The sequence below is a fragment of the Bombyx mori genome, chromosome 7, assembly GCF_030269925.1.
Source record: "Bombyx mori chromosome 7, ASM3026992v2".
In the NCBI taxonomy this organism is placed as follows: Eukaryota; Metazoa; Arthropoda; class Insecta; order Lepidoptera; family Bombycidae; genus Bombyx; species Bombyx mori.
Genome location: NC_085113.1, coordinates 4,781,474 through 4,805,376, shown reverse-complemented (window position 1 = coordinate 4,805,376; position 23,903 = coordinate 4,781,474). Strand labels below are relative to the sequence as shown.

At 37.3% G+C, this 23,903-nt stretch overlaps 1 long non-coding RNA gene across 1 annotated transcript; it reads right to left on the bottom strand.

Moving 5' to 3' along the window:
* Positions 1-8,703: 8,703 nt before the first annotated feature.
* On the bottom strand, positions 8,704-15,036 carry LOC110386101 (uncharacterized). The gene is made up of 2 exons (XR_002431343.2): positions 14,748-15,036; positions 8,704-8,799 (listed from the first exon to the last, which is right to left on the bottom strand). It is a non-coding gene; the product is annotated as an uncharacterized LOC110386101 (long non-coding RNA).
* Positions 15,037-23,903: the final 8,867 nt, after the last annotated feature.

Here is a 23,903-nt window from a genome sequence, read left to right as displayed (position 1 = left end):
ACTCACAAGAGGTCTTACCACCGGTAATTACGCAAATTATAATTTTGCGGGTTTGATTTTTATTACACGAAAATATCCTATGAATATTATAAATCCTATAAATTTTTTCTCGATAGCGATGCGCATACTTTTTCGATAGACATTCGTGCTCGTCCCTCAGATTGGAAACTGAAGGCGTAGTAATTCGTATTTAGCAGTTATTAATATGTGTTACGTAATAAAATTATCTGATGTGAATGACGTCACCCGAATTGAGACAGAGATAATCTCTTACGAAGCCGAATTTAGCCGATGTTTAGCGGTAAATTCTCGTAGGTAAGTGCCCAGAATACGCCCTGCTGCGTCTGTGTTCCGAACGTAATGGTTGAACGCTATCGCGTCAATAGTAGGTTACCTAAGTAGTATAATCCCGAGAGGGCTGGTGGTCGTGGCGGCAACGAACGCCGGCCTGGCGTCCCGAGGGGGAGGGTAATGGGAGAGTTTTGCTCCGCACTAAACGTTTCACTTTCCCCCCTTTGCCTTTTCATGAGTTCTGTCTCATGCGAGGTTTGGATGCTGGTGGTCGAGCGACAGGAGGTTTTAGCCGGTTAGACTCCGACATCCCCCGCCCTCCATCCCCAGTGGAGGGCGGAAGTCCGGTGATTTCCTCCTGACAAAAAAAAGTAGTAGTATTGTTGTAAGGAACATTGTGTACAAACTCAGCACATTTGTCTTGTTTAGTCGTGCGCTGGCTTATGTTACAAGCCAGTTTTTTGTTTTTTAATTTTTTTATTGTTGTTATTTTTTGGGTATCTTTTTAGCTTGTAATGTGTATTGTGTACCTAATAAATAACTAAAAAAAATTTATTAAACACTGGGACTGTCACCTGTCTGCCAATCCATTAATCGTCTCACAGCCGATAAGTTAAAAAAAGTTTCAGCCCAAAACCATTTCCACATTTCAGCCGTCAATTATCTCGCATCAAGTACCCATTAAAATGAGATTACGTTCGCTAACTACGGCATTAGATTTTCGAGCGTTTGCATAATCGAAAGTTCTTTTCATTTCTTCTATTTACATAATTTAATAGTTTATTTTATTCTCACGCGCGAAACCCAGATACGTGGCCGGTTCGTTGCCAAATATCCAATGCAATGGTTGCATTTGAATATTCGCGAATAGCTATTTATTAGAGATGAGTCGTGATAGATTCTTGACTTGGTTTTAAATTAGTGTTTACCTTGTTTTTGGTATCTGAAAGTCATGTTTATCACGGTTTGCTTATGTACGTACTTAGCTCCAATTGTATATAATATCCAGCCTTGAAACAACGAATTGTTTACGGCAGAAATAGGAAGCACGTAAATATGTATGTTTAAGGTATAAGGGAACAGCAATATTCATTTCCTAAAGCATAAATAATTATTCTTCTAGTAATTGTCACGTACCGTCCGGCTTTGGAATGAACTCCCCTCCACGGTGTTTTCCGAGCGCTATGACATGTTCTTCTTCAAACGAGGCTTGCGGAGAGTACTTTACGGTAGGCAGCGGCTTGGCTCTGCCCCTGGCATTGCTGACGTCCATGAGCGACGGTGACCACTTACCATCAGGTGGGCCGTATGCTCGTCTGCCTACAAAGGCAAAAAAAAAAAAGTTCATTATTTATTTAACAGCTAACAAACACTAAGGCATTAGGCGAACACGTATTTATCACTTTTGTTTTTAGTAATCGTATTTTTTATTACAAGGAATTTCTTGTTTTTAACGAGTTTCGTTTTTTTTTTTCTCAGGTATCGAAGTTTATTCTGATTCAAGATAAAAATGTTAATACTCTGGTAGCATCGAGGTGTTGTTCCACGACACATAGGAATTTATTTTCAATTTAAAACATAAATAAATTTCTCCGAAATTCAAATTCCCGATTTATAGTTTTTTTTTTGCAGTTGATCAACGAATGCAGATAAGAACATAATATTGACTAACCAATACATAAGTAGCTAAAGTTAATGTAGAAACAGACTTTTTTGCGTGTTGTAATATTTTAACATTTTTCTAATAATAGTAGTTAGTACTGCTACCTTAGTACATCGGCAAACCTAGTACACCTAGTATTTCACATCCTTACAGACCCATCAGATCCAGTAACCTTTGTATTAGACGCCTTCAGCTCTAACACTAGGAGTAGGCTTAAGGATACCGGTAACCGTACTCATCGAACTCGACAAAGAGCTCGACGTGCAACCTAACCCATGAATCAGCTCGCTGAGTTTCTCGCCAGATCTTCTCAGCGAGTCGCGATTCCGATCCGGTAGTAGATTCATTCGCGAAGCAGCTGCTCTTGGGTTGTTAAGTCTCCTTCGGCTCTCGGGCAGCTGTTAGCAAATCCCACCCCCCCAGCCTTTGCTCTCCCACCCACCACCTTCAATCATTAAAAAAAAAACACCTAGTATCATATTGTGGTAACTCGAAAACTATTGGCATCGGTATGTAAGTCCTGATACATGGTAATACTTGATTCATTCACATAGTCCCTCAACGTATTTTATTCCGATGCATTTAAAATCACCAAAAACTACTAAAAATTAAAAACTAACTAATACCATTTTTTGTGCAATAGAATCCGCGGTAGTCGTTTTCTGTTACGTTTATAAAAACTTTGAATGCCACGAGATGATAATTTAGTGAATAATAAACGTATTTATCTTACATAGGAGGTAAACGTTGCATAAAATCTGCCTCCGAGCGTTGGAATAGTGAAATAGATGATTGATAATGCGGTAGAGGCACATCGCGTGGCGTGTCTCAGAGGACGGGCACGACAGAACATGTGGATAGTCCGCGTTATAATTTAATGTGGGTGGTGGTGAAATTTACGTTTTTTTTTATTGCCTTTGTAGGCAGACGAGCATACGGCCCACCTGATGGTAAGTGGTTACCGTCGCTCATAGACGTCAGCAATGCCGGGAGCAGAGTTAAGCCGCTGCCTACCGCTAAAGAGGCCTATTGCCGCTATATGCGCTATCACTGAAACTCTTTACCTTGAAGTCAGTCAAGCTTTCAGTCCGCATTGTGGCAAGTGACCACGATCACTCATGGATGGAGATCACTAAGGCCATGCCCCCGTCAACCTGTAAAGAATCTTTGATTTATCATAGCGCTCAAAAAAAACATTTATCGGAAATATTCGAATTTTTTTCCCTACATATTCGATGGTAGCCTAAGGGGCTATTCCAGCTACGCCCGAATGGGTAGGTGAGCTCATGGGCTCAACCTGAGAGAATCAAGAGTGGTGCTTCGCAGAATCTACCACAGGAATCGCGATCCACTGAGAAGATCCGGCGAGAAACTCAATTTGCTAATATGTGAAGTTTACGAAATTTATAAAAATTGAATCCACGTTAAGCTATCAAGTCGGACGAAGCACACGAGTCTAGTCGCACATCGGTGCTCGTCCAATTATCATATCCACTTTCTCTGTTATGCGGCACCGTGCTCGGGCAGGACTGCAGATTGTTGACTTGCCCACGACAACACGTAATTACTGCTCAACGGACACCTAGAAAGTTCTATTCTCCTCAAAAAACTCATATTCGGGACCGCACCATTATGCAAACCGAATTTATCGAGTTTACTGTAGGTACTTAGAATTGTCTTGTCTTCCAAAGTTGCTTATAAGTTCTAATTACTTCAATGCGATTATTACAAATAAACTTTGAATTGAAACACCACCACTGCATACCTTCTCCAAACTAACGCCTAAAGTTTTCGACTTAATCATTCCCAAAGTTGCAAAAAAAATGAAACTCTTTTATTACTATTTGGAATTCACATTAAATAAACATGACCTGTTAAATTGCTTTGGAACATTCGTGATAACGAAATCTATTCGGAGTGGCGTTATAAAAGTCGAAGGAAAACATCAACACGTGCTCAATCAGCCCTACGGACATATCACTTACCAAATTTCATACATTACCGAAATATATGGAAAGGTTAAATTAATTTGAATAAAACGTCACCCAATCTCCGGACTTAGCACGTTATCTACGATTTAACCGCGGGGAACCGTGAATTGAATACGAATCAAACAGATTATAAACTGAACACAAACTATCAAATTTCCACTTAACGTGATTAACAGAGGGAATTCCAAACTTCCGCACGATACAGGAATCCGACTGCGTATCAACGAGAAAACATTTAAAATGACCATGCTTTGTTTCATTTGTACTCAAACTATAAATTTTTTTTATCGACCTAATATTTAATTCAGTTTACGGTCGCACGATATTATTATTAAAATTTCAATAAAAATCATAGTAATTTTTGCTTGTTGGACAACTAAAGCGGCGGATGAAAGGCGATTGCATGCAGCAGAGATGCGAATGTTGCGATGGATGTGTGGAGTAACGAGAATGGATAGAATACGGAATGAATATGTTATAGAGAGTCTGAAAGTGGCACTTGTGGCAGAGAAGCTGAGAAGTGCGCATTTGGGATGGTATGGACATGTGATTGAGACGAAATGAAAATGAGGTTGGTAAGAAAATGATAACTATGAATGTGGAAGGATATAGAGGAAGAGGTAGACCTAAGAAGATATGGATGGATTGCGTGAAAGACGATATGGGTAAGAGGGGAGTGAGCGAATAAATGGTATATGATAGAAGAGTATGGAAAGAGAAAACATTTTGCGACGACCCCAAGTGACTGGGAGAAGGGCAGGATAATGATGCGTAATTTTTAATGTCCACATACTCAGTTTTATTTTACTACATAAACCATTGAATATTTCGTGTTAAATATTTCTATTTATTTCTAGCGCGAGAACTTGACTGCAACTAAACGCAGCACGATGTTTGTATAAAGGGCAAAGATTACAACGTCTTTAACATAAACTCCTCGTATATTTTGTTGGAAATTGATAGTGCGAAGTAAAAATTATTCTAAAGTATTTTAAATGAGACACGCATTTGTGTAATTTTATAATTTTCGATTTCGTGCATTGTATATAACCAATGTAGTATTATTATTAATGTAGAAAATGCGTTTCTTGTTTTCTTTTTCTTTTTCTCTAAATGTTCTATTGGTTTGTTTAGCCTCTGAACCCTTTAATTTATAACTTTAGCGTGTCGCATTTAGTTTTCAAATTATTTATGGGGAATGACCGACGCATATATTTTGTTTTTATTCGTTTTCCACGCACACAAATTGATGGACCACCTGACGTTTTAACGCTATGAACACGTCCAGGGAATAAATGCGAATCGCTTGGAACATGATTTTGAAACCTGCCTCATTGATTTAAAAGTTCAAAAAGATAGATTATCTATCTAGGTAAGAGAATCCTATACGATAATAGTTTATAGTATAACATGTTTCTCGGCTATTAGAAGATTATGTATTATATAGGGGCGCGATTTTTTTTATTTATTGCTTAGATGGGTGGACGAACTCATAGCCCACCTGGTGTTAAGTGGTTACTGGAGCCCATAGATATCTACGACGTAAATGCGCCACTCACCTTGAGATATAAGTTCTAACTTCTAAGGTCTCAATTATAGTTACAGCGGCGGCCCCACTTTTCAAAAATTATGAACCAATGTCTTGGCTATTTCTGCTGAAAAGTATTCTTGGGTTTGAAGTTACAATCCTGGTTGACAGTATTGTGAGGTTTCTGGACTAACGTAATCACTTCATAGGGTTGGTCATGAGTTCAACAATCTATCTAAACAATACAAAATTACATATATGTGTATGTGACGCTGGTCTCCTCAATATTAGATTGAGGAAACTAGAGTCTCCTACTACTACAAAAGCTGCACCTTCATACGTCCAATATAATTTAAAGAATAAATTACGAAATTGGATATTTTCAAACGTGTGTTAATGTTGTCTCCGGTATTTAAATACATACAACATAATACTCGTTTTGAAAATGCTTTTAGCGCGATTCAGATTTCGTCATATCTCCTGCTCTATGATAGCTATAATTTTCTTAGGGTTTGTCTTCAATATGGATGAATTCTTTGTGTGGTCACCTTTATTTCTGCCGCGAAACAGTCCTGCCTTACAGTATAAAGGTTAGGCCAGTCATTAGGCCAGTCATTATTCATGACAGAGGAATCAAAATGTTCCATTCACAAGATGAGTAGTGGGGTTATTGTTGTGATGTGACTATTTAATAGCAGATGAGCCTTGATGACTCATGTTATTGGTCCTCATATAATGGTAGGCATTGACTTGGCTGTACCTTAGGAGTTGCTGAGGTCCATGAGCGACGGTAACAACTTACGATCAGGTAGACCGTGTGCTTGTCTACCTACAAAGGTAATTAAAAAAATCCTCTTTTCCTCAGTCGATTCACTCTTGTCGGAGTGAACACGATAAATAGCGTCGTAGTTAGTATTGTAGGGGACAGATTTGATGCGTCTTACGATTTTCCCGTCATCTCTCATTTAAGGTACATCCCACACTAGGCCTCCCGCGCGGTCTTGGCCGTCTACTCATAGACATCAATAAATTAAAATACAATCTTTCTGAACATTGATGGTATTCTTACAAGCATTTTCCCGGTCTAGTGCAAAGGTCCGCTTTTCTACTTAAACTCCACTTTACCCGGTCTTCGGCATCTTTCTGGGTGAGGTTATTCTCCTCATTCGCCTTTTCTTTTTATAATGATATGAACCCTCTACGAATTTAATCATTGCCAGTAAACGATACAAATAATAAACGCAAGTAGACGTTATGGCTGCTGTTGACAAAAGAATTACCGTTCAAGTGTGAAATTGTTACGTATCCGATGGTTGCACCATTGTGGACTAATTATTCACTAATTGCCTGTACATTGACCCTCCGAGATACACATAAACCTTTATTGGCTCTATAAACGTTCGGTTTTATGTTTCTAGTTCATAAATATGTACTTGTTAATCAAACACCGCCGTCGCCCGGGCACGACAAATGTTATTGAATTTCGTATTTCATATACCGGTTACGTACACAAAATATATGTATTCTTTTTGGGTATTTAAATGGTATTTTAATGTAATATTTAATATTCAATAAAATTTCAAACGAGGCTTGTGGAGAGTATTAAGCAGTAGGCAGCGGCTTGGCTCTGCTCCTGGCATTGCTGAAGTCCATGGGCGACGGTAACCACTTACCATCAGGTGGGCCGTGCGCTCGTCTGCCTACAAAGGCAATAAAAAAAAATACATAGATTTTACATATAAATTGTGCTAAATTTAAATCTATACATCTATGAAAAGGAATTGCTGTTCGTTAGTCTTGCTAAAACTCGAGAACGGCTGGACCGATTTGGCTAATTTTGGTCTTGAATTATTCGTGGAAGTCCAGAGAAGGTTTAAAAAGTAGATTAATATGAAAATGCTCGGAATTAAATAAAAATAACAATTTTGTTTTTCCTTCGATGTGTCCCCCATCGGACGGATTCTTTTTGTTTGTTTTAAGTTTATTTTATACAAAAGTTTAGGTCTTTTATTTATCGATTGAGGCACTACGAAGTCTGCCGGGTCAGCTAGTCTTAAATAAAAACTTACAGGTGAATAATGATTCATTTTGATTCATTGATGTACATATAATTAGTTTGGGTAATATTACAGATGATGGGCCACACATTGAGCCCGCAAGTGCAGGAAGCATTATCTCGTCTATTTCTGCCGAGAAGCAGTCATGCGTTCCAATTCGAAGAGTGGGAGACGTTAGATAATAGTATTGGAGTCTTGTACTTCGTGTCCCAAGGTGGGTGGGCGGTATTAACATTGTAAAGTGTTTAGGCTCGGCTAACCACTAAGCAATAAGCGGGCTGCAAGGGAGTCTGCCCAACAAGAACCACATGAACAAAAGTCGAACAAATAAACTTGGAGAAACTAAAACAATTTAAATTCGTAATAAAAGGGTCTATTGCTATAAGAGGGTGGCGTTTGGCTTGTTCAAACAGTAATGAGATATGAATCGGACATGCTTAAGGTATGTCAGAAGCAATTCTCTGACACCTGTGGATACAGATAACAAAAACTGCGAGAATGTAATTGAATTATTTAAAAAGAAACATTTAAATAAAAATCGAAATTATTTCAAGAAGGTGATGGTAGGACCTCTTGTGAGTCCGCGCGGGTAGGTACCACCACCACCACCTGGCCTATTTCTACGGTGAAGCAGTAATGCGTTACGGTTTGAATGGTGGGGCAGCCGTTGTTAATATACTTGAGACCTTAAAATTTATATCCCAAGGTGGGTGGCGCATTTACGTCGTAGATGTCTATGGGATTCAGTAGCCAGTTAACACCAGGTGGGCTGTGAACTCGTCCACCCATCTAAGCAATAAAAAAAAAGTTGCAGTGAATTTTATGTATCCATTTTTGTTATGCTTAAAAACATGTGTGTGTCTTTAATAAAGGAAGTTTATTATTTATTTATTACACGTACTTATGGTCATTTTATTTAGTTTATTTGGCATGTAGCACCGTGCCCTTGGCATGGCTGATCTCCATGAGCAACGGTAACCACCGTCATTGTTTATGATAATCAAAATTTAAAAAAGATTTCCGGCATCGGTCTATCCTGATGATCAATCAGTGCATCGGTTTTCAGTATATGCGCTGTTTTCTAGTTTAGATTATTAGATTTGATTTACGACAAGATTAAAACATTTAGAACTAACAAAAAAGAATATGGACGCGTACATAATTAAAACTAAATTTAGGGTTCAATCACGCATTTTTATTATAATTTTCGAATCCTTTACAGGCTTTGTGGTCGCTTACAACTATCCGTCTCTTAATTATGTCTGCTATCTGTGAAAACCGAAACAAATTTACCATAGAACGCATAGTTATTTTACTATTTATAATACGAAAATTCACAGGTCCTTATCTTTATAATATTGAAACAGAGAGTGCTAGATCAAATAGACATGAGATACAGATCGCGTTTCCGAGGTTCATGTTTGTACAATTGTGTCTTTTGCCTGCGGAAGTCGAGGGCGGAGCGGATGTCAGGGAATCACTATGGGAAATTGGCTCAGTTTGCTTTAGAAATTTGAAAGGTCATGTTACTGCTCTGTCAAGATTTTTTTTTATATTTAAAACTAGTGACCTGCCCTCGCTTCGCTTTAGAAACCGTAATTTATTATTGATTTCTCCACTATTTAATGGATGTTATTATACATATAAACCTTCATCTTCAATCACTCTATCTATTAAAAAAAACCGCATCAAAATCCGTTGCGTAGTTTTAAAGGTTTAAGCATACATAGTGACAGACAGATATAGGGACAGAGAAAGCGACTTTGTTTTATACTATGTAGTGATAATTATGTTTTTATATGCCACAGCATATACAGAACCTTTGCAACCCTATTAATTGAATTGTTGATTTCAATTGTATTGTTTTATTCTTTTGTATTATATTCGTTATGAAGAAAAATCGTAAATAGGTTTTTTTATTGATTAGGTGGATGGACAAGCTTACGGTCCATCTGGTGCCAAGCGTCACGGAGCCCATAGACATCAATTACGTAAATGCGGCTGAGCACCTCGAGACATGAGTTCTAAGTCTCAGTTTTTATAGTACAACAGCTTCTCTACCCTTCAAACCGAAACGCATTACTGCATCACGGCAGAAATACCCAATGTGGTGGCACCTTCCCGTGCGGACTCACAAGACGCTCTACCATAAGGTGTCTCGATTTTATTTACGTAATAATGAAATTTTTACTTTTTTCTTTTTCTTTCTTCATACTTTTCTTGTCGGAATCGATGAATAACGTTTTTTTTTATTGCCCTTGTAGATAGACGAGCACATGGCCCACCTCATGGTGAGTGGTCATCGTCACCCATGGACTTCAGCAATGCCAGGGGCGGAGCCAAGCCGCTGCTTACAAATACGACAAAATAGTGAAAAAGTAAAAGTTTTACCATAATAAAATAATTTAAATCTCCCCTTATTAATAATTAACACAAAAAACGAACTCTCAACAAGGAAGTCAGCTTCAAATTTTTTTCCACTTCCTCAGAAGGGTTACCACAAATCTTATTCAACAATACGGTAGCCACATGCCTATTAGTATAAATAGAAACATAACAAATGTAATGAACGTAATTCCCGTATAAAAGGGTTACTTAAAATAAATGGGATGAACAAACAGTCTTATTCTGGTGCAACTATATTTTACTGTCTTAATTTATTATAGGTTTTATTGGTTTTTATATTATTTGGGGTTTTCCTCTTTTTTTAAATATACCAAATAAATATTACCTAATCGTAATTAATGGACCAAAGGTAATAAATTTTTATCTATGTTTTTTTTCTCTCTCATGAATTTAATTTTTATCATTTTTTGGTATCGGTAAAATCTACTATTCTGATTTCATAATTTTTAAAATATTTCTTTGTAATTTTATTTATATTTTCTTATTTTTCTAATTATAATATGTTTTCAACTCTTGTAGTGTCGATTATATCCTATAATTGAGATGACATCTGTCGTGTAGTTCTTGTCAATGATTTATATTGATGATCACTTGAAACTCTGAATAATAAACATACTTGTTTCTAAGTTATTGCTAGTAACCTAGAAGGACTACCCATAGACACAGCCCATTGAGTTTCTCATCGGATTTTTTCCGTGGGTCGCGTTTCCGATCCCGTGGTAGATTCTGCGAAGCACTGCTCTTTCTGGGGCCAGTGTTCGCAACACCTCCGGTTTGAGCCCCTAGAGCTCACCTACACGCTACGGTAACGCTGAAATGGCCTCTCAAGGCTATCAGCAGAGGTAGGAGAAAAAAAGGACTATTCAGGCTTCGCCGTGACTGGTGAAGGAGCTCACAGGGCTCAGCCTGAGTGTGCTAGCAACTGGCCCTAGAAAGAGCAGTGCTTCGCTGAATCTACCATCGGAACGAAATCGCGTCCCGCTGAGAAGATCCGGCGAGAAACTCAGTGGGCTGTGTCCCCGTAAGCCAAATATTGTTAATGTGGATGCTTACTCGGACCGGAATAGAGCTCGGATCCAGTGGTAGAATAGTCATGAACTCTTTCTTACCAAACGATTCAATGATGAGTATCGAATATAAATTTTAATATTTGACCAAAATTAATTGGAATTTGTGCATATATATTTGTTGATTTGGAGAGCTGGTTTATTTAAGTACAGTATAAAGGGAATGAATTTAGTTATTGTAGCATTTACCTCGGTGCTCGCGTGTGGAGACACAATTAGTACTACCTTTAAGGTTTAATTTCGCGTGCATTATTTTTATTTTCTTATTGCCGACTTTTCGATTCAGCAGACATCAACTCACCCATTGCAGTCCGGCGACTCGTGAACGCCTCCCAATCAAAGTTTTATTCGGTTACAAATCGATACGTGGTTAGCGCATCCGCGCGAGTTATTGTCTATTGAAACATTGATTACGATTCGTTTAACAGAATAAGCGCTTGTTCGTTCGCTCGACTGTTCTATTTGAGGTATGTATGATTTATTACTCGGACTTTTGTGTATTTCATTATTGGAATATTGTTTGAAGGTGTCCTAAGTTGATGTGATATTTTTTTATAGTGTTCACTAAAAATAAATTAAGTTTGTATAGAGACATTTTTCAAATAAGCAACGAAATAATATTGAACGAATGTACTAAAATTTGAGTTCAACAAAAGTTTGACATGTTAGAATACATGTATATAAAAATGAATTCCTGTTCGTTAGTCTCGCTAAAACTCGAGAACGGGTAGACCGATTTGGCTAATTTTGATCTTGAATTATTTGTGGAGGTCCAGAGAAGGTTCAAAAGGTTAGATAAATATGAAAATGTTCGGAATTAAATAAAAATAACAATTTTGTTTTTCCTTTGATGTGTACCCCGTCGGACGGATTCCTTTTGTTTGTTTTAAGTTTATTTTATACAAAAGTTTAGGTCTTTTATTTCTCGATCGAGAAACTACGAAGTTTTCCGGATCAACTAGTTTCAAATAAAATTTATTAGTATTTTTTTAAGGTTGGATGTGTCGGTGTTAAGTGCTTCCAAGATATCAGAGACATTATTAACTAAATATCAAATTACGATACCTATCTTAATCAAAACACGCCCTATAATCTGTAATAAACATCTAATTCATGACTTCACGTCATTCAACTTTGTTAGAATAAAATCATAAAACAACGCAAAAAATTAATATTGAGACGATAAGGCACCATCACAAATAAGAGCCTAAAACAATGTACCTACCTACCTAAACGACCTTCCCACAGAAACTCATCGTCCAGATGTTCGAATTTTTTATAAAATAAAACGGAAACGGAAAGACATGAATTACGTCTCTCTCGTTCTACAATTTAAACATAGCTCTCGCTCGCTTCTTCCTACATATTTTTTTTTTCGCAAAGCACAGATTGTTGAATCGTATGCCACCTGCTTTATGGAAAAAAAACACTGGCAACTGACGTTCAAATGGTGCACCAGATATTGCAGGTTTATTTGAAGTTCAAATTTCGAAGGTGAATAAAAATATTTTTTACGTGTGGAATTTATTAATTGACGGCATCTATATAGGCTACTAGATACACCATCAGTTTATTTATATTTATCCCTAAAAGGTTCTATTAATTTTTCAGGTTTATACGAAAATTTGTCATTACACCAATTGTTTCTGATTACATACACCTGACGTTCATATGTATAGTTGGTAGAAATTCCTCGTTCTTTTTGGATGGTACACAATGATAGTGAAATTCTACTGACAGTATATCGTCACGAATTAGGCGCGGTAACTTCCATCCCGCCATCAAAATATTTGCCCAGTCTCGAAGGCCAAGTAACCAGACGTCACTCTCGATAGAGGGATTACATTCGGTCCCCAATACGCGACCGAGCCGCGTTCTTACTCGGTTGACTCTATCCCATGATCTCTAAGTGAAGTAAATTGTCAAATCCTACGAAATAAGGTGACAATCTACAAAACTTGCATACGTTCCGTCAGATTTTTTTTTATTGCTTGGATGGGTGGACGAGCTCACAGCCCACCTGGTGTTAAGTGGTTACTGAAGCCCATAGACATCTACAACGTAAATGGTACACGTGAGCGTGTTTACACGTTTTTAAAGTATAGAAATTACAATAAAAGGGACTGTTTAACATCAATTTCTCATCCTAATAAACACAGAGTAATTAGTTGATTATCAGATGATCCGATTATCACATTCAATTATTATTATTTTTACAATAAGTAGGTAAATAGTCATATTTGCGCCGACATATATAAAACAGGAGTATGGGAGGAGAAAAGATGTTGCGCCGACCCCAAGTGACTGGGAAAAGGGCAGAAGAATGATGATGATGATGATGAATGATGAATAAAACAACTGCTTAAAACGGTATATTAATTCATTACACTTTATCAACCCTAATTTCTTCAGATAAAATGACATAGCTTTCACGCATTTTGAAGCCCTAATAAAAACGTCGCGAGCTCCTTGATGAATCAACCTATCTCGTTTGTCTTAAGAAATTCACAAATACATCGACATCCGGTTTCGCCGTGAGAGCGGGCGGCACAAACAAACGCTGTTGTCTGATGTCACCGTATCTACGTGATAGATCACTTGCAGTCAACGACCGAACATCGAGACCCACTAATATTTAGGATAGGAACACATCAACTCATATTCTCACTTGTTTATGACAAGCTATCACGTGTTAAGAGTTCGCATTCTCGTGACGACAGCAAGGGGCTTTTTTTTATGATTGAAAAATTACTGGTGGCCCGGAAGCCTTTCGAGTTTCACCAGGACAAGTGGGGGAGCAAAGGCTCAGCCAGGAGGGGTGGGATTTGGTAACAGCTGCCCGAGCGCCTCCAAAGGAGACCTAGCAACTCAAGGGCAGCTGCTTCGCGAATGAATCTACTACCAGATCGGAATCGCGACCCGCTGAGAAGATCCGGCGAGAAACTCAGCGGGCTGATGCATGGGTTAGGTTGCACGCCAACCTCCTTGTCGAGTTCGACGAGTACGGTTACCGAGCAAGGGACTAAAGCGGTTAGGAAAACAAAAGAAGGTAGCAATGATGTTGACATCTGAACATTTTATTTGGCCGCTTCTCTACACAGTTCTTCAGTTACGTGAACTTTGGCCCCCAAGGATTTTGGACCATAGATGAGACAAACAGCTAGTATTGATCAGGGAGCATGACATTCCACCACCCGGTTGTGATGTAAGGAAAATACAGAGCACTAGCTTGTGACTTATTTGGAGACCTCATCCATTACTAAGCTGAAAATATTACCGTCTTACTTGACTCACTCTTTTTAGAGGAAGAGTCGTGAAATTCTTCCGGCACCCGATTGTGGAGAAAGAGAAAACGTTCTCCTGTACTGACATTATAATTACAATGATCTGTAGATACAGTTTGGTTCTGACGTCGACTAAGACACGGCTTTGCTTCTCCTGTGGTAGATAAAGCTAGAACGTCTGGCTAAATTACCTGCAATTCTTTCCCTGCTTACCTGTATCACCTGCGTCACCAAATTCACTCGGACTGCGAGCAAGCATACATTGTGCCAGCCGCATTTCACAAATGTTGCCATATTTTGAACGTTAAATCTAATTAAAACCATATGACGCCTTTAAAACATACATTAAAATATTCGACACGTCTCTACCAACCCTTTGATGTTTAAATCATAAGATTAAAAAGGGTAGTCTGTCAGTTTGTGTATGATTTATGTTTCAGTACAAATCAGTTCTACGTACCGTTAATAGGTGAAGACAGGAACTGAGCTTTGTCTTAAAATAAGTATTGGTGATGGCTTTTATTAGAAAATATGCAGTACATTTTAATTTACATAGACTAACTAAGGCCGCTGCGGTTTTCTGTGACCTTGTTTGACATTAACAGCATCCCTATTTTAATAGGATTTCGTTACAATTTTATTTATTAATTTAATTACATTTTGCAAAACACTCTTTATTGTTTTTATAAAAAAGAAAGCGTAATAAAATATAAAGCCTAAGTTAATTACTCATATCGTTAGCTATCTGCCAGTCAAAGTTCCTTTCAAAATTGGTCTTGCCATCTCCGAGATTGACAGGAACAAACAGACATTAAAAAAAGGTTTGTTTTATAAATAAGTTCCAATTTCGACTTTCACATGCTTTCTTAAAAAAACTGTTATTTTGACATTGCAAATGTACACTTCTATTTTATTTATTTGTTCATAGTACATTAACGTCATCTTGTGAGTCCGGTGTGTGTTTCGTCGCCTTCGTTGTCCACATACAATTCTTTTTTTTGTGCCGGGGACGATGCTTCTGCGAGGATCCCGCGCCTAGGGGGCGCGCGGGGTATGTGGGACTGGACAATCCGCAAGATGTTGTGAGCGGAACGGGGGGCCCAAGGATGGTATTTAGGGCCCTAACCACTAAACGACTCCCCTGCACTCTCGCCCAAATGTCCGATCCCCCTGAGGTCAAAACCTGGCTGGGATAAGGGGGTTATCGCGATCAACACTGCAACAACACGCGCAGCTCACAGGGGCCGGAACGTAAGCTGTCACTTTTGGCCCTCCACACATAGTTCTGTACTAGAATCTTCTCCTATGGAACGTGCACAGTTCAGCTGTGCGATCTAGTTAGGTAAAGGTGCCCCAAAAGTTATTTTGAAGAAATTAACAGAATCATCATATCGAAGTATTTATTTAATGTTTGTTAACTGTTACGTAAATGCTTTTTAATTTTGTAAAATTGAATATTTTTATTATAATAACGGCCAACCTTCAGGATTGAAGAGGCACTGGAAGAAGAAGAGTTATATTGTAATCGGTTGTGAATGGATTTGCAATTGCCCTTGAAGGCACACGAGCATACGGCCGACCTGATGTTGGTGATGAGTATCCATGAACTTCAGCAATGCCAGGGGCAGAGCCAAGGCGCTGCCTACCGTTAAGTACTCTCCACAAGCCTCGTTTGAAGATGGACATGTCATAGCGCTCGGGAAACATCGTGGAGGGGAGCTCATTCCAAAGCCGGATGGTACGTGGCAAAAAAGATCTCTGGAAACGCACTGTGGATGAACGCAGTGGCTCCAGGTAGTATGGATGAACTCTACTCTGATTGTGATGGTATTTTGTATTCATAGATTACAATAAGTGCTTATTTATAAGTATGAACGTATATTAAATTTACTTATCATAGCTTTCTCTGCATCACCTTCGGCGGATTCGTAGAGAGCGTCTCAGACCGTGATTCTTTGAAATATTTTTTTTTATAATGCACAAAGTGTAAACCATTTTTGTTTAACTGTGAGCGGTTACTTAATTTTTTCTTTCTGATTTTTGCTTGAATATATTTTCTTCGATTGAACCCACTATTATCTATATCAGATAGCCATAGAAAGTGAGCCATAGCCATAGAGAGCCAGTTAGCTGTATCCTTGGAATTATTGAGGTCCATCGGCGACACTGACCTTTCACATCAGAGCTACGATAGTAAAAAACATAATGATCAACGCGTTAGCTATCAATTTAAAACATAGTAAATGTCCATTTGAAAAGACTTCGTAAGTTTTGATTTACAATAAAAAACGTACAACGAGAAATAAATGTAAGTGAATTCGCTTCTCCCCTTATTTTGTGTACCACCTGTTGCGACAGATTTGCCAAGCTTTTAAACGAGGGGGTTTCGCGAAGGTTGTTTTATGCAAAGCATAGATAGCGAAGAAATTAAAGTTTAATTCTCAGTTGCTGAAAACTTAATAACTGATTTTTCTTAATTGATTTCCACTCTCGACTGTACAAATTCAAAGATATTTATATAAAAAAATGTAAAGTAGACGTGTTTAATTTTATTATTAGGCTCGTCGACAGCCCACTGAGTTTCTCGCCGGATCTTCTCAGTTGGTCGCGTTTTCGATCCGGTGGTAGATTCTGCGAAGCACTGCTCTTGCTAGGGCCGGTGTTAGGAATACTCCGGATTGAGCCCCGTGAGCTCACCTACATACACGTTAGGGTGAAGCTGAAATAGCCTCTCAAGGCTATCAGCATACGTAGGAAAAAAAAAGCTCGTCTATTTTTAACATTGAACGCTTTTTAGATGCTATACGAGTTTATACGTTGATGAAAGTATATTAATCATAATAGAAAAGGGTTGTTTATAAATAAGAATACTTAAAGATACAGGGAAAGAGGGATGCTCGTCAGTGTTTCCGCCGTGAACGGGTTGCAGACACATGCGCCACAGATTTCCGGTAAAGACGTTCCGATACCGAAGCACCTGGCCGAAAACAACTTAAAAACCGACCCCTTTAAATACTTTTTGTTATTAAACCCTTTCAAATTGTACCAAATACAGACCCCTTTGCAGCTTAAAGAAGATTCCTTTGCCCCTTTAATTTTTTACATTCGATTCATATGACGCGTTCTATTTTTAAAATCATTGCGAAGTTCAAAATGGACGCCGAATTAGGTCTTCGGTTTTTTAGCGTGCATATGGTAGATTATTTTGGGTTATTTTTAGTTTAGCATGTGCCGCGACGGTCGCGACAGACGCTGATGTCATTGTTTTTACATGTTTACTTTGGAAAGAGCTTACGATCCGATCCAATAATAGAAAGTATATTTTTTTTGTTTAGAATGAAAACTTTATTGATAATTATTATGCAATAAATATTGAATTATCCGGATATAATTTATGCAATCTAAAATATTGGTGCGTCAGAATACATACTTATTAGTCATTGAGAATCAATGATTCATGCATTATCAAAAGAAATCCATTTCGATGATGGAGTGTGATGTGTTTAATGTATTAAAAAAAAAATCGCGTTTGTATGTTATTTGACTGAGACAGATGCGGTTGTCTGGCTAATGGATTGGCGATAGGTGAAAGTGATGCGAGAGGTTGTTTTGCACTTTGACCCGGCCTTAGAGTCTAGCGGGACTATTCTGGGAAATAAATTTTTAAAGTATTTAATTTTGGAATAGTCAATGCGAATGTTCGGAATTATTAAGCATATTCATATATATGTTGGTCACCTGGGACTACGCAATAAGAATGATATTAGTATCATTGCCTTGTCTTTTTAGTCCTACCCTGCTTCCTATAATAGGTATGGGCGGCGCTGTTAGCTCAAAAAACTGGGTTTTGCCGTCTTGCCTATTTCTGCCCGACAACAGTTAAGAATTCTTACAAACACTATTAACCACGGAACAACATACGGAGAAGCTCAAAAGTGTTACGGCAAAAATAGATAGGACAGTCATAGCTATCATCAGAACAAAATGTAGTGTTCCACCACCGCCCAATTTGGGAATTCTAAGAAAAAAAAAGTAAACAGGCCTATCTTGAATCATCGTGTAGCGTTGTTATTTCACTCGAACAGTAATAAGTATCATTGTGTATTTACAAACATTAAATGAAAAACCCTTCGTAATTTGTATACAAATTCTCATATGTTTATAATTTCTCGGAAGCGTTTCAGTACGTCGATTTTATTATTGCCAGTTTTTGCTGCCACGATTGGCACTCCCTCAATCGATACAGATTATTTGAATCGTAAAGTTTTAGGTATAAAATGTTACTTCTATGCCTTTACTGTTTGACTAGTAAGTAATCATACACAAAAATGGAACATCGTTTTGTAGATTTGTTTTACTGACAATCTTTGTTGAAGTGAAAACTTCTTTAGAATCGTTGTGATTTCAAACCGGATGCAACGGAAAAAACGACAGGTAAGAGACACAAATACAAAAATGTGTAGGATGAAGCCAGCAAAGAATGAGACAGAAATATACATACTATTTAATACAGCGCCATCTGTGAGATTTTTTAATACTAACGTGTGTATGAAAGCTCTTGTTAATTTAGGATTATACGTGAAATTAAAATATCAATTCACAGAGGGCGCTACCTTACAATTATTTACTAATGACAAAATTTTACATATACTTAAGACGTTTAGGATAATTGTATTTTAATTTTGGAAGGTTTCACTTCTACCACGTGTGAATTGCACACATTTTGTTTTTTTTTTGTTTTCAAACCTTAATACGGTTTCAATTGTATTTGAAACTATGGATATTCACGAAAAATAAATACAGTAGGCGATTGATGCCTGAAAATACGACCACAATTACTTCAGAGTTCGAATGTTACGGCCTCTGGAATGAACGCGTGGCTGATGACTCGTTTCTAAATCGAGAATATTATAAATAAAATGTGATTCAAATGCATTCATTCAATTTTAGATGACACTGATATAGGACGGTAACTTCGGCGTTTTATTTTCGTTTCGTAAGCGGTTAGGCTTAAAGTGAGATTGAAATAAATCTAACAAACTTACACTTATATTTTTCGTAATAAGCAGAATTTCTTTAACGATTGTTTTCAAATTAAAACGCATGCATATAAACCGGCTGAAAATCGTGGCTTGTGTTACTGAACTCATTTTCTTTACCTTTTCACTTTACCTTTTGAAGTTGTACTTCTTTAGGCGCGTTTTAAAAAATTGATGAGAGTGAAATTTTACGATGCGCGCGCACCGTGACACAAAATTAACAGAATGAAGTTGCCCACTAAATCGCTCATTACAATACGACCGACGTAACTTGGCGAGTCTGAATATAGCCGCAGGTGAACTTTCCGAACCGTACCGAGAATTACCGAATTTATACGATGTCATGTAAAGGGATGTCCAATATGCGTGTTTGAGGATGTTGTTTAATCGATTTTTTTTTTCAAATTGATTAAATTTAAATTAAAAAATAAAGTATAACTTCTTACGCGCGTACATAAATAAATACACGTACCCTTTTTAATTCTTATAAAAGATTCGTTCGCAAACTAAATTACGTTCACAAAAATTATACATTCGTTTGTCGTTTTTAATTCGCTATCAGAATAAGGACGCAAGTCGTATATTAAAGTGCAGTTATAAAACTAATAAAAGATATACATCTTCAGTTTGATCAAAATCAATCTGTAATCGTGAACTGTGTCCGTTGTAATGATATTCAAAAATATTAACAAATCGTTTTCCACATAGGAGAATGAGTAATCACAGAATAAACGTCTATGTTATTTTTTAAGATTGTAATTCTATAGTTATTCTAAGAAGGATGTTCTGAATGTGCGTAAAAAATGAGATTGAGAATGTCATAACTACATTTCGTTTAAGGCTTAACAGTATTTAATAACATCGGTAGGCAGCGGCTTGGCTCTGCCCCTGGCATTGCTGAAGTCCATGGGCGACGGTAACCACTCACCATCAGGTGGGCCGTATGCTCGTATGACTACAAGGGCAATAAAAAAAAAACTATTTTTATTTTATTAGTACCTACATAATAATATATATGTTGTGTGTGTGTTATTAATACTAACGTATTTAATACTATAATAATCTACTAAATACTAAATACACACATGTGTAATAAAATAATGTGTGTTATTTTGTTAATATATTATATTGCAAAATAATACAATGTGGGCTAATGATATTATAATAAATACTAAATACGTTATTATAATAAATATTTTTAGTGTATTATCTACATTTAATTTACGAAATACTGTCATTAACGCACTAAATACCTAAGATGTTAATGTTGTATCATACATGTGTATTAATATAATGAATAGTGTATTATATTGTCAATTTAGTAAAATAATAAAATTAGTCAATACTATATTAAATGATATTGATCATTGAAAAATAACGTAATAACTATACTTTATATTATTACTATACTTTATATCCTATATTACTTAGTAGTGTTGTAGTAGTGCAGTGTGAAGCATTGCTTTTATTCCAAATGTTATTGAAATTTTGTCCTATGTGACCGCCCTACTGCCTGATGCTTATGCTTATGCTTACTATAAAGTCAATGATTATCTAGAAGATTGCACAAAGTGGGAATGAGTTGCTCGCTCCGGGCATTTCAATATTGTAATAATTGTTATGTTATAATTACTTATTGTAAAAATAAATATTAAAAAAATCTAATATTAAAAAAAAAAAAATGTGTGCGTGTACTAGTGTACACACGTAAGAAGTGAAACTTGTTTATGGCCTTATTTTTCGAAAAATGATCTACATGCAACTTTCTAGAAATTGGTTAAATAAAGTTAAATTAGATAAAGTTTAAACAAAAGGATTTTATTATCATAGACATGAATACAAAAAAGTTAAATTAGATAAAGTTTAAACAAAAGGATTTTATTATCATAGACATGAATACAAAACAGATGGCGCGTAACGGAAAAAAGTGACGCGTAACCGAAAAATGTGACGGTAAATTTTTTTCCAACGCCGATAAGGAAGTTTCACTTCAATAATAATCTAATATTTAAAAAAAAAAAAGACATGCCCGCTGAGTTTCTTGCCAATTCTTCTCAGGACGGAGGCTAATTCTTGTGAATTGGCGGTAGTTCTTTTGACGTTCAACAAGTATGTACTTTCATTTATGTTGAATAAAACTTTTTTGATTTGATTTGATTTGATTTGATGCTCGGATTAACTTCGAGACACTTTAGATTCATTTGACGTAAATTTCAGTTTTCGGTGTATGTATGTAACGTTTTGTTGATATATATGAGGCCGTCAGTACCGAAGTGGCCAAGCTTACCATATCCATAGTATGGAGATGATGAGGTATGAATTTACTTTTACACTGTTTCGTAGGCAAAAACAATGCGCGCAAAAATAATGTTAAAAACAAATTCATCTGTTATCTATGGGTTAAACTACGGACTGACCGGTTTTGCATCAATTTTTTTTATGTTTTTAATAAATTACAATATTGCACGAATATAAAAAATTGTGGGTTAGGCTTTAGTACTTTTGCGCATCCTCCGGATCCACTAACGGTGTTTCTAGGTACTTCAAGCACCGGTCACCGTTCTTGTCGAACCCGTCGCTTGCGACGAAGGGCTCGACGAGTAAATTAACTCTCAGACACAGCCCACTGAGTTTCTCGCCGGATCTTTCAGTGGGTCGCGTTTCCGATCCGGTGGTAGATTCTGCGAAACAGGGCTCTTGCTAGGGTTCGTGTTAGCACCGTCATCAGGTTTGAGCCCCGTGAGCTCACCTACTAGCCACGGTTACGCTGAAATAGCCTCTCAAGGCTATCAGCTTAGGTAGGAAAAAAAAAAAAAAAACTTTTGCGCTGGCGGCCTCATATGTACCCAGATATGTGTTGAAAATCACTAAAAACCATTTTTATCACAGATATTATCGATTATACATATATGTATTTGAACGATGTTAACTTCGCAATAACGATTTGTTTAATGCGAGCGAAGCCGCAAGCGCCCATTAGGTCGATACGTACATTAGACATACTCTCTACAACTTTTGTATTGATAGCTTTGCAAAACTGTTGGAACGAATCGTATTGTGTTTATGCCTGTTTTAATTGGTGAAAGCGTTCGCACAGGTCCGTAGTAACTGCGGACTAAAAGTTTCGATTTTCATCGAAACCGGGATTCTTGTGAATTGCAACGAAACGATATTATTTTTGATGTTTTTTTATGAACTGTGATGAATGAATTGTATTTCCCTTTCGCTGAGGAGAAAGCACAACTTTTTTTATTATTATTATTATCAAGGAATTGGAGGATCGTAATAACAATGTATTATTTAAACACGTGGATTTTATTATTTCCGATGTCTGTAATATTTCGAATAACGCCATTACTATTCAAGACGAAGTAATACACATTTTTTATTTTTTTTTATTGCCGTATAGGCAGACGAGCATACGGCCCACCTGATGGTGAGTGGTTACCGTCGCTCAAGGACGTCAGCAATGCCAGGGGCAGAGCTAAGCCGCTGCCTGCCGTTTAATACTCTCCACAAGCCTCGTTTGAAGAAGGACATGTCACATATACCGGGAACCCCTTGATTTTGATAGGGTAGGCAGCGGTTTGGCGATACCCCTGGCCACTCACCATTAGGTACGAAGTATGCTCGTTTGCCTAAAGGGCATATAAAAACTGATGCAACTTGCCGAATTAACCCAGTGGTAAGAAGTGTTAGGTGGGTTACTTGGATGGCATGAGAAAGAAGCAATAGTGAAGGCAAGGGTCGCAGATGTACTATCTGATTATTTATCGGAAAAGCAAGAACACTCTAGTCTAGTCAGTGAAGCAGACATTGCACCGCGTGGTTCAATTCGATTACAAGTGGGATTCAGGAGTTTTATCAATGGTATTCCGTATGCGAACCAGACGTATTGGTTCATGTTTCATACGTAGCCTTCCTGTAGTATTCCTGATAGCTATAACATTGGAGACAGTGCTGATTTGGGTTAAGCGATTAACTTGAATGCTATATTTTTAGTTCAAGTTCATCCTGTATTCACACAATAGTATAATGAATGCAGAGCTTAAGGTACAGTTATTCGATGTTCTGACCTCCGACCTATCCGCTACACACGTGTCAATAATTATTAAACCGCTATTTACTTCTAAGTAATAAATGATTCGAAGGTTTCGATTGTCGAAAACACATTCTCTGGTTCGATGATGAAGATTAACGAATTTATATTATTTATTGGACGGTGGAGCAACAAATAAAGGAGGAGATTCAGAAGTCCATCTACGCATTAGTTAGATACCGGTAACTACTATTATCGAAGATTACCATCTTTCCGCATAAACCTATTTTAATATATTTTGAGTTTAAGTAAACCAACAAGTTTCGTATTTAAAGTCTTCTTTTAGAACACTGGAACAATTAGACTACTATGCATTTTTTTTTATTGCTTTGATGTCGTAGATGTCGTCATAGTCGTCGTGGCCTAAAGGATAAGACGTCCAGTGCATTCGTATTTAGCGATGCAACGGTGTTCGAATCCCGCAGGCGGGTACTAATTTTTCTAATGAAATACGTACCTACTTAACAAATGTTCACGA